Source organism: Vicugna pacos, chromosome 11 (genome assembly GCF_048564905.1).
Source record: "Vicugna pacos chromosome 11, VicPac4, whole genome shotgun sequence".
NCBI classification, from domain to species: domain Eukaryota; kingdom Metazoa; phylum Chordata; class Mammalia; order Artiodactyla; family Camelidae; genus Vicugna; species Vicugna pacos.
In genome coordinates, this window is record NC_132997.1 from 91,575,992 (window position 1) to 91,587,368 (window position 11,377).

An 11,377-nucleotide genomic window follows, 5' to 3' on the forward strand; every position below is an offset into this window, starting at 1 on the left:
GGCCTTTTTCTCCCCGTCTTTGAAAGGTGGGCACTGACCGAGGCCTCGCTTGGTGGCCTGGATGATTCTGGCGAGTCCACACTTCTTACTGTTGTGGTCACTGCGCTTCTTTTTTCTCCAGCCACGCAGCACGGAGCTCCATCATGAGCTGTGCGTCCCTGCAACGCCCATGTGAGTGTGGCCGCGTTGCCCGCTGCGCTGTAACACTATACAAACGTAATCATATGCCAAGGGACAGGATCCAGGATTGCAGTTATTTTGGGACGTGCAGGAGCCTGTGGGAAAATGCTGGAACATGTCTGAGTCACTCAGGCAAATACCCTTCTTTCCGTGTTCCAGCATGTTTTGAACTTTCAGGCAGCGCAAAAAAAGCCCGGCAGACGCACACACCCTTTGTGTCTCGAGCGCCCTTCCTGAGCGGCACCTCTTGCTTCTCGGCTGTACCACATCCCCTGAGCACTGAAAAGCTTGTGTGCTGAGGGGTGCGAGGCAGGGCTGGATTACACCCTTGGAGGCCCTAAGCTTGGAAAACATTGTGGTGCCTCCCCAAGGTGTAATTCAAAATAAAAACAACAGTAAGCCACAAAAGAAGAGTAAGGATGATCTGAATTTGCCAAGTTACACTCTTTTTGCTTTTTTACAAATTAAATTCCACCAGCTTTGTGTGTGTGTGAGGCTGGGCAGGTGCCCACTTTCCCGATTCTCCAGCTGCCTGTTGTCCAGCGCTGCCTGCTAGCAACCAGCAGGGACTGGGAAGAGCTGCTTCAGTCCTGGGGGAGAGTGCTGAGCAGTGCTGCGGATGCCCAGAACCAGAGGAGAGAGCAGGAGAGGCCAGCACTGGTGCCACCTGTTCTCAGTGGACGGGAGTGGGTGGTGGCCACAGGTCATCTGCTTGGGTCCCCGGACTCCGGAGCCCAAGACAATGAGGGCAGAGTTCCCGCAGCATCTGGAAGTCAGCCTGGAGGAGGTGCAGAGGGCGTTGGAAAAAGAATTCCTGGCAAAAGGGGCCTTTTTCTAGAACACTCCCTTTCCTGTCCTTGCCCGCTCTAGGCAGCACTTGACCCGGATGTCCTGGGTTGCCCACGTGGAGGCTGTGTTTCTCCACAGCCCCGTTGCTGAGGAAAAATGTCTTCTCTTACCCAAAGAGAAATCCTACCACCAGCCCCTGCCTTACTCCTTTCCACCTCACCTCTCTCTCTCACCCAGCTCCTTCCTTCTCCTGAGCTTACAAAAGTGCAATCTACAAAGAGCCATTTCCTCCTTCACCCTCAGTTTACCCCTGCTTATTATTAACTATTTTGAAAGAGCCAACTGAACTCACCACCTGGCCTCCCTGCTCTGCTCCACCCGCTGCAGTCCGTCCCTCAGCCCGCTCCTGTGGGCCAGGGCTGCGGTCATGGGCACAGCCTCCCCCAGCGCCTGGTCCCGCCTCCTCCACAGCCCACTCTTAACCCACGAGGTCTCCCAACTTCCTGTCCTCAATCCACTGCTCTCATCCTGCCACTATGTGATGGTTAGTTGTATGTGTCAGCTTGGCAAGGTGATAGTACCCAGCTATTAATCAGATACTAGTCTAGGCGCTGCTGTGCAGGTGTCTTGTGGATGTGGAGAGATTATCCTTGTTAATGTGGGTGGGCCTCATACAATCAGTTGAAGGCATTCAGAGCACAAACTGATTTCTTGGGAAAGAAAACATTCTGTCTCAAAACTGCAGGGTCAGCTTCCGCCTGAGTGTCCAGTCTGACCCACAGATTCCCCGCTTGCCTGTTCCCACAATCACATGAGCCAATTACTTAAGATAAATCTCTTTAAACACACACACATGCACACACACTTTCTGGAGAACCCTGACCCATGATACATACTGTTCACACTCTCACTGGGTCACTGGCTTCCACTTTCCAGACCCCAGTCCCCTCTGGGTTTATGTTACAGTTGCCTACAGGGCACACAGGAAAGTGAACATTCACCTGATATCCTCCAGGAACCTGGAATTCAAATTCCAGGGTTCCTTCAGCACCAAGTCAGAGCTGTCACAGCACAAGCCTTCCTCGGGGCGCCATCCCCAAAGCTCATACAGGCCACCAGGTGGAGGAGGGGCAGAGCCAGCCATCATGGTGGGGGTGGGGCAGGGGGCAGACGCTGACTTTGCTCGGTCCCAGCCCGTGGTTGCCATGTGAGGACATTGGTCCAGTGTTGTAAGAGCTTGCCAATTTTCAGAAAAGGCCAGAAATCTGTTTTTGTGAAATCTCTCAATTTTTAAACATTTTAAAATGTGTAAAAAAAAAAAAAGCCCAGCAGGCCCAACAAAACCCATCTGCAGGCCAGATTCAGCCTTCAGCTGCTAGTCAGCCAAGTTTCAAGTCCCTCTGTGCTGTAAATACTTAATTCTGTCTTGGTCCCTCTGTCCTTTCCCTCTGCCCCTGGGACTGGAGAGAGCAAGGCCTATGGCTGTGACACAGGAAAATGGGGTGAGAGAGGATGACCGTGTCCCAGGGCTCAGTTGAATCCCTCATGAGAGTCCTTGGCTTTAAGCAGGAAAGAACACAAGAGCGAGCCATAGTAGAGTGAAGGTAGATTTATTTAGAAAGATACATACTCCACAGACAGAGTGAACAGAGTGCGGGCTGTTTCAGAAGGCCAGAGAAAGGCCACGAGGTGTGTGTGTGTGTGTGTATGTGGCAGGGTGTGGTTAAAGTAAAAGCAGATACACACTCCATAGACAAAGTGCGGCCGTCTCAGAAGGCATGAGACAGCCACCGTGAGGTATGGGGTTGTTAGTTATTATGGGCTTGGTAACTTCATATGCTGACATTGGGAGGATTATTCCAACTACTTCGGGCCAGGGGAAGGTGGGGAAGGGGGCGGGGATTCTCAGGAATTGGGCAATCACCCACATTTTGACCTTTTATGGTTAGCCTCAGAATTGTCATGGTGCCTGTGGGTGTGTCAGTTACCATGCTGATATATTACAATGACTATATTATAGTGAAGTTCAAGGTCTACTGGGAGCTGAATCTTTCGCCATCTTGGTGCTAATTGCTGTGTAATTCTTTTAAGGGTCGTGCCCTGTCCCCTTCCCTCCTGTCTCAGTTGGGGTTCCCTGACCACTGCACTCTGCCTGGGGTGAAGCCTGTGACCAGGAGAAAGGCAGAAGAATAGAAACGCTTCCTCTTTTCCTGGCCGGTGCTCTTCACCTGTTTTAAGGGGAGCAGCTGGGAGTCGATTTCGGTGTCAGACAGGCTGAGTTCCAATCCCAGCTTCCTCCCTCATTCAATAACGCTGTGAGCTTAGGGCTGCTTCTTAACCTTTTGGAGCCTAGATTTCTCCCCCAGTGAAACAGCGACAATAAGAATACCTAACTCTATATGAAGTGATGTTCAGTCCTGCAGACGACAACTTGCCCAACTGGGAGCGTTGTTTCTGCCATCCTCCCCTTCACACCACCTGATGACAAGGGGGATAGGGCCAATGAACAGGCCCATGGCGTTGGTCCTTCTCTCCAACCTCAGGATGGTACCTGGGCAGAGACCAGGGGAGGGGTGATCACACATCCCTCAATTTCTTCTCTCCCTGCCATCACTATTCATCTCTGCAACTCCCTACCCAGGCTGGGATGACATCTTTTTACAGCACTTTCCAGGCAGGGATTTTAACAGTTGCAAGATACAAGGAACAGAGTCACCTCACTCCATCCCTCATAGGACCTCAAGGTTAACTGCAAAGACCTTTGATCCCTGGAACCCAGGGAATACCTCGGCCAGGTCTTGGGGGGATCAGGAGCTGAGGGAAGGCAGGGATCCAGAGTAGTCCAGGGTTTGCCATTGGACTAAGCTCCAGCTCTTCCTGAAATTTCTCTGTTCTTCTCTCCCCACTAATGATTAGGACATAAGAATCAGGGCACATGACGCCATCAGGGAAGCACTCAGGTTGGCAACCACTGTCCATTCCAACTGCCAGGAGATGGAATCTTCAGGGAGAATGACCTCAACAAAGAGAGACCTGGGAGCAGTGTGGTTCCTGGGAGCTAGAAGCTGCTGTTGGTAAACACAAAGGGAATATAGAAATGGGAGCTGTAAGAGCACGTTGACCCTAAATGCCCCTGGCAGTTGGTACCAACCATGGCAGTCACCCTTCAGGGCCCCTCAACATTGTGTTTATAGAAGGATAATTATTAAGGGTGACAGCCCGGTTCCAAAACTGAGACAGGAAAAGGATGCCCTTATACATTTCTGAATAAAATGTAAGAAAGTCAATCCTAGGTGGTGGGGTGGTGAGCTAGACAGCAGGCGTGAGGACCAGCTCACGACCTACAGCCCTAAAGGCAGAGGTGCTTCACCTCACCAAAGCCCACATGCCCACGGGCTTTCCGACCATCCTCCCACTGGTACAGGAAGAGTGTGACAGAATAGACAAACTTCCAGCAAGAAGGCCTCGGCTGGGAATCAGTCACATGGAAATTCACTGTGGACAAGCTCCAGAAATATCTATAATGTGGCTCTTCGTGACCTATAGATTCCTGGAACTGCCTGGCTTCGAATGACCACTGCAGTGTGGGAATAGCATGAGCATGGGCATTAACTCTCTAGAAGACTGCTGGGGCTGGTTACTTGCATTCTAGAGGATAAGGATGCACTTCTGCTGGCTTACTGCTATGGGAGGCAGAGAATTCTAGAAGGTTATAGAAGAGTCTTTAGAGACAGTGGCAACTGCATTGGTAGCGGTGAAATCACACAGCTTTAGAAGACCTTACTGCCTACCTCCTCCTTCAATTGCTGCCTGGAGATGCATCTTCTATAAGCTCAGAACTGCGATTTACACAGGCTCGTCATGGCCACATGGTCTCCCTTTTCATCTGACCCTTTTAGCTTTCTCTCCCACTGTTCACTGTTTCATTATCCACATATCTTTTTTTTTTCACTGCAGCCTTGTTGAAATATAATTTATGTACCATACAATTGACCCATTAAAGTGTACAACTCAGTATTTTTTCAGTGTATTCACAGTTACGTAACCATAACCACAATCAATTCTAGAACATTTTCATTACCCTCAAAAGTTAAAAGTTTCCAAAAGAAACTCCATACCCATTAGCATTTACTCCCCATTTTCTCCTAACCCTGTCTTTACCTCCAGCCCTTGGCAACCATTAATCTACTTTCTGTCTGTATAGATTTGTCTATTCTGGAGATTTCATACAAATTGGAATCATACAATATTGGATCTGTTGTGACTGGCTCCTTTCACTTAATGTAATATTTTCAAGATTCATACAAGTTGTAGCATGAATCAGTACTTTTTTTATTGCTAAAAAAATCTAATGTGTGGGTATAGAGTTTACTTATCCGTTCATCAGTTTGTGGACATTTGGGTTGTTTCCACTTTTTAGCTATTATAAATAATGCTGTATGAACATTTGTATATAAATTTTTGTGTGGACATGTGTTTTCATATCACTTGGGTATAGAACCAAGTGAATATACTTGCTGGGTTACTTGGTAACTCTATGTTTAACTTTTTGAGGAACCACCAGACTATTTTCCAAAGTGGCTGCACCATTTTCACATTCCCACCAGTTGTGTAGGAAAGTTCCAATTTCTCTGCTTCTCATTCTCTACATACCTTAGTTAAAATGTTTGAGTATAGATTTGACTGACAGCTCATCTCTTAGAACCAGGAGATATGATTCACTGACTAGCCCATGGGTTGATTATCTGCTTTGGGTCTGGTACTCGGCCTTGGTCAAATCAGCTAGAGCCAGGGTAATGAAGCAGAGTAACATGTTTAAAATGTCGACTGAAATAAATGCGCAGTCCAAAAGTTGAGAGTCATGTTTTATTTTGCCAGGGGACTGGAGCCAGGAAGGCAGCCTCTCAGATCCAAAGAGGTAGGGGAGGAGCTAGGATATAGAGGAGCTTTACAACAAAGACCAGGTAGTTGGAACAATAAAAGTTACTTATTATCTAAAGAAAACCAGGCATCTCAAGTTAAAGAATTTAGTGCTTTTCTATGTACGGAAGGAAGCAAACATTTGGGCTCATTGAATTCATGCCTTTGACAAGCAACTAGCTATCTAGGGCCAGTATCTTGTCCTTTCTTATTCTGAGTCCCCTCAGAGTGTACCATTGTGAGTGGCTGCAGAGGCCGGGCTGCAGGCTTGTCTTCACTGGGGGTGGCGGCAGCCGCTAATGACTTGATGGTTTCAGCATTCTTTATTTACTGATGTGGTTTGTAATGTTTTTCGCTCACAAAAACAAGGCTGCAGAATGCCCATAGCTTCAGCACAGCCTATGGGGAAGAAGTCTGAACGACATGATTCTCTAAAGTTAGAGGACTTGAGGATGGTACCAGATTCATCTCAGGACCATATGCACACACAGGGCAGTTAGCTACAGAAAAAAAAAATGGCATTGTTCTTTTTTGGGACTCAATTATGTGCCCTTGTAAGTTGTTTCACCTGCTTCAACCAACGCTTCAGGGTCCACATCAGGTTTCTAATTTTTCCAGTTAGTTGCTGGAGTACTTGCATGCCCTTATAAGCAAGTAACCCAGTGTCTCCATCACAAGGCCTCTTTCTCCCTCCCTGAGTTGTCTAAGAATCTTAGCGGGGCACTCATCCAGGTCAGTGGGGTCCATCCTGCTGCAGGTGCGAGCAGAGAAAGAGAACGGGAGGTGGGATTTGTTCACCAGCTAGTGACTCGGAGGCACCCTCAGTGTTGTTGTTGAAAACAGGCCCTTCCTTGTTGGGTGGAATCTTGCTCCTTTTGCAGAGATCTGGCCTGGATCCCTAAGGCCACCACCTGGGGCCACCTTCCAGGCTACAAGTTCAAGGCACTCTTGGGTCACACTGGTACAACCAGCAGTTGGATCTAGAGCTTTCTCCTCAGCCATACCCTGTGCCGGAAACAGCATGTGGTCCCCATGAATCCTCAGCCCAGGCTGGAGGCCCTTGGTAATGGAGGTGGACCTTTCCAGGTCATTGACTTGCAAAGTCACACATCTATTAGTGCAAGTGGATAAACAGTTTACTTAACAGAAAGAACATGGCTGCCGAGAGGGGTAGTAAGAAGGCAAGCCAAACACGTTCTGCTCACAGAGGATCCTGCAAATTCATGCCATTTGTCAAGTGGCAAAACCAGGAGGGTCCCTGAGAAGCCCTACACTGGGCTGCACATTGACTGTTTACCTTCTTTCCCAGCTGGGATGCAGAAGAGGTTTTTATCACCTTAACAAGACTCTTCTGAGCCCCTTCACCTGAACAAGCACCGCAGCCAACTTGAGCAAAACACAGCTGAATACAGTCAACTAATTTTTACCTGAGGACCTCCACCCTCGGGCCTCCAGCTCTGTCTTCCCGTGATCCTCACTAAGCTCCTTGCTGCCTCCCAACCATTTCCCCACCCCACAACCCAATCTCCAGCTCAGATCTCTCCCACCGGGTTTCCCTCAGGGCTTTTCGTATCCTTATCTGTCAGCCACTTTTCATCTATCCTAAGAGGTTTTCCTATCTTTGAATCTCAGAGAGAAAGGGCTGAGATCTGGAGATTTTTGCCCCAGGGCCTCCTTGACTGTTAGGCAGGTTTATATTCTTTCTCCTTGAAACAAATTTGCTTATTAAGATGTCTAGGGAGAAACAGGCTTCATCAACACTTTAAAAAAGCTTTGTTGAGTGGAAATGGTATGCTCAGTGGTTGAGCACTGTGCTTAGCACGCACAAGGCCCTGAGTTCAATCCCCAGTACCTCCACCCAGAAATAAAAATAAACTAATTACCTCCCTCCACCCACCAAAAAATAATGAAAAAAGTATTGTCATCTTCCACGCATGGCAACGAGTGCCTACCTGCCCAAAATTTTCATAACTAAAAGAATCTACACGAAGACTCTTCCCTGGATCATGAAAGTTCTGAGATGACTCTGGGTCTGCCCTCTGACATAATCATAACTATAGCATCATTTATAAATTTCTCCCATCATATGCCCAGTTATATTTTAAAAACTTAGATAATTTTGATGAATTACTCAGTCACAAAATTCTTTCAGACAAAAAGAGATAAAATGATCATTATCCCCAATACATTTTTAAAACCTCAGGATTAAGAAACACTAAAGCTATGGTAAGTCCTCCATTTTGTTCCTATTTCACTATAATAATCAAGATTTTATAAAATATATAGTTTAAAAATAAAATGATATTTCACAATCATTTCATGAACAGTTTTAAGGATTAAGTTGACAAGAGAAAAGGAGGAAGGGGAAGAGAAGGAAGAAGGGAGAGAGGGAGGGAGGAGGCCCCAAGAATATTATTAATTAGTACAAAACATATGGCTGAGATGGTTTATTTTATTGTAAGTGTGATTTTATTTGTGATAGATTGGAATGTGAAACTCAAAATATTTCTACAGAGCTAAGGCTTTACTAAAACCTATTTGTAAGTTTGAAATCTCTAAAGGAGTTAATTTATGAGCACATGTTAAGGCTGGCAGTCTCCGGCCTGGGGGACTGTGGCTGTTAAATTGGCTCCTGGGGTCCTGAGATCCTGGCTCTTCATCCTGGCATCCCCAGTAACTCATCGTGGATTTTAGCAAGCCGCTTCCCCTTGGACACATGGAATTCTGCTTCAGATACATGATTACTAATAAAGGACTCAACGTTACAAATAATTAACATCTGAGGTGAGAGATTTCAACCAGTTGAGCGGTAGGGGGCGACTCGTGACTGTGCCTTCCATTTTTACCCCTATCCAAAGGAGTCTTTTCCTGCTTTCTCAGGAAGTCATTCCTGTGATTGTGGGCTCCATTTCAGGATGAATTACTTCTCTCATTACTTTTTTAATGTCTTATAATACAAGTGATACACCAACAAAGACTAAGTATTTAAAAACCAAGTAAAAAAAGCAAGTACAGGATGTGGGTCTAAAGATTAGAACACAGCCATGTATTCATTCATGCACTCATTCCCGTGCATAAATGAGACACCCCCCACTTTCTAAAATCGGGGAGATTTGTGAGTCAGAAATAATCTAATTCACAATCTGATTAGAATTCTATTCCAATAATGGGAACTGACCTCACCCATCTGAGATCTAGTTCAGTCCTATCTTGGTTGGTTTCCTAGCAATGTAAGCCTGACTTTGGCCGGGGGTGGGGGTGGGGTGGGGGGAAATGTTATTAGCATTTTAATGTCAGGCTTATTCTTCCATAAGGAGCAGGGTCAAAATAAATTTCCTGGTATGAGACAGGACTATTTTATCCTTGTATGAGAAGGGAAAAATTAATGATGAGGCATGTTTGTTTCTTAGATAACCAATAAGAAGTAACCCCATCTCCCACCCCCCTCTTCCATAGCTTTTGCTGGTGACAGTATTATGGGAAATCAGAGCACCCATCATCTTTCCTCTAAAGCTAAGGAGGGACTAAAGCTACCCCTCTACAGGCAAAATGGGCAAGGCATGGGCAGAGAAGAGACTCAACATCATGGTGAAACCTAACGGCTGCATTTGAAAGACTCAGGAAAAGAGTGAGAATCAACTTCCTCCCTCTGTGAAAACAGCGGGTCCATAAATGGCAGATGGGCAGGTCAACCGTCCTACCAAGCCCAGCTAGAAAAGCTGAACAAAAGACCTGAGATGAGTGTTTGACGATGAGCTACCTAGGGGGTGAGGATTCGAGGGCCAAGACCTGGGGGAAAGGGTTGACAGGTGAGCTTTGAGACATTTGCCCATTCTCAAGAAGCAGAGAAGCTTTCAGCATCTTATGTTAAGCAGACAAAAATTGGAGTTCAGAGCCCACAAGGAGGAAGTAACCACCTTAGGCTTTTAGCTGGGACTTCCAAAGCACTACACCAAGGAGTAGTGACAACTAGAACTGCCTCCAGGCTTTGCCAGTGTCCCCTGGTGGGCAGAATTACCTCTGGTTTAAAACCAGAGTTTAAGGGTATCTGTCTAGACTCTAACTGCCTGCCAGAGGCAAAAATAAATCTTACATCGTCCAGAGCCTCAAATTATATCTATAGTTTTTCATACATGATATCCAGCACCTAATACAAGTGTCGCTTCAGAGTAGATGACAAAGTAGACAGACATAAAAAGAAATAGACAAATCAACAATCACAGTGGGAAGTTTTAAGACCCGTTACTCAGGAATTGATGGACAAGTAGGAAAAGAAAATCAACAAGATTTGGACAACGGGGTTAATAAACTGTGAAGAAGGGAGAGTTTCTGGAGGGAAGGAGTAGGGCATCAGGTCCAGTTTCATGAGGGAGGGGGCTGGGGGGAAGGCGGGCATTGAGGGGAGATGGGCAGAGGTAGGGAGAAAGGAGTATCCTGGTGGGCCCCCTGATTCTGAAGGTCTAATGCGATAAGACCTCTTCACCATGGGTTGTACAAGGGAACTGCCTAAGTGCAGACATTTATTTTATTCCTTCCTCTAAAGACTCTACTGGCTGCTCCGTGAGATCTCTGAGCACCTCAGTCCACAACTGTGGCCTCCATTGTATTCAGTAATATTGCTTCAGTGAGCTATATCATAAAAGGATACAGCTAGAAACAGCCAGAATATGACCAACTCCATCACTGAAGGTCTGTAGTAGAGTCGGGTGCTGCTAAGTCCAACAGTAGGCGATCATATTCAGCAGTCAGATGCCTCCGGACGGTGACTTAGCAAGTCTGTGAGGCATTTCACATGACATATTATACATTGAACCCAAGCTGCCAAAGTCCTGATAAAATGGCATGGTGGATTAAGAGACAGTACAGAGTCTTTGTGGCTCCTCTCTTACTGGGAGGCATGATCAGAGGGCAGCTGAGAAGAGACCCACTCTGACCTGGGGAGCAGCGCCGGATGCACCAGTGTCCATGACACTGAGTTTATGGGCTCTGTTTGAGGATGATCTCACCATCCACCTCTTCTGAGACCTTACTTTATCCATTAGCCTGTCTCTCTTGTGTGTCCAACTTCTCTATTTTCTCATCAGCATTAAAATATCCTTATTCTCATCATTCTATTCAGTTACTGCCCCATCTCTCTCCTCCTTTGCAAAACCAAATTTCTTGAAGGAATTTTCTACATTTATCACCTCTGCTTTTTCATTTCCTGTCTTACTCAAGTTCCTTTGGAATACAGACCTACCTTGCTGGCACAAGGGAGCAGCCTCTTGCAGGGACACACTGGAAACCATGTGCAAATCTAGAGAGAAAACACTGAAACACAGCTGGTCGCATAGAAACTTGGAATGAGAATTGCAAACCCATCAGGATCAGATGTTCCTCATCTTCCTCCCTTTCCCTTCCCTCCCCTCCCTTCTCCACCATTCCACTTTCCTCCTCTCCCCGCTCTGTTTCTCTCTGACCATCTCTTCCATTCGCCCCTCTCTCTACT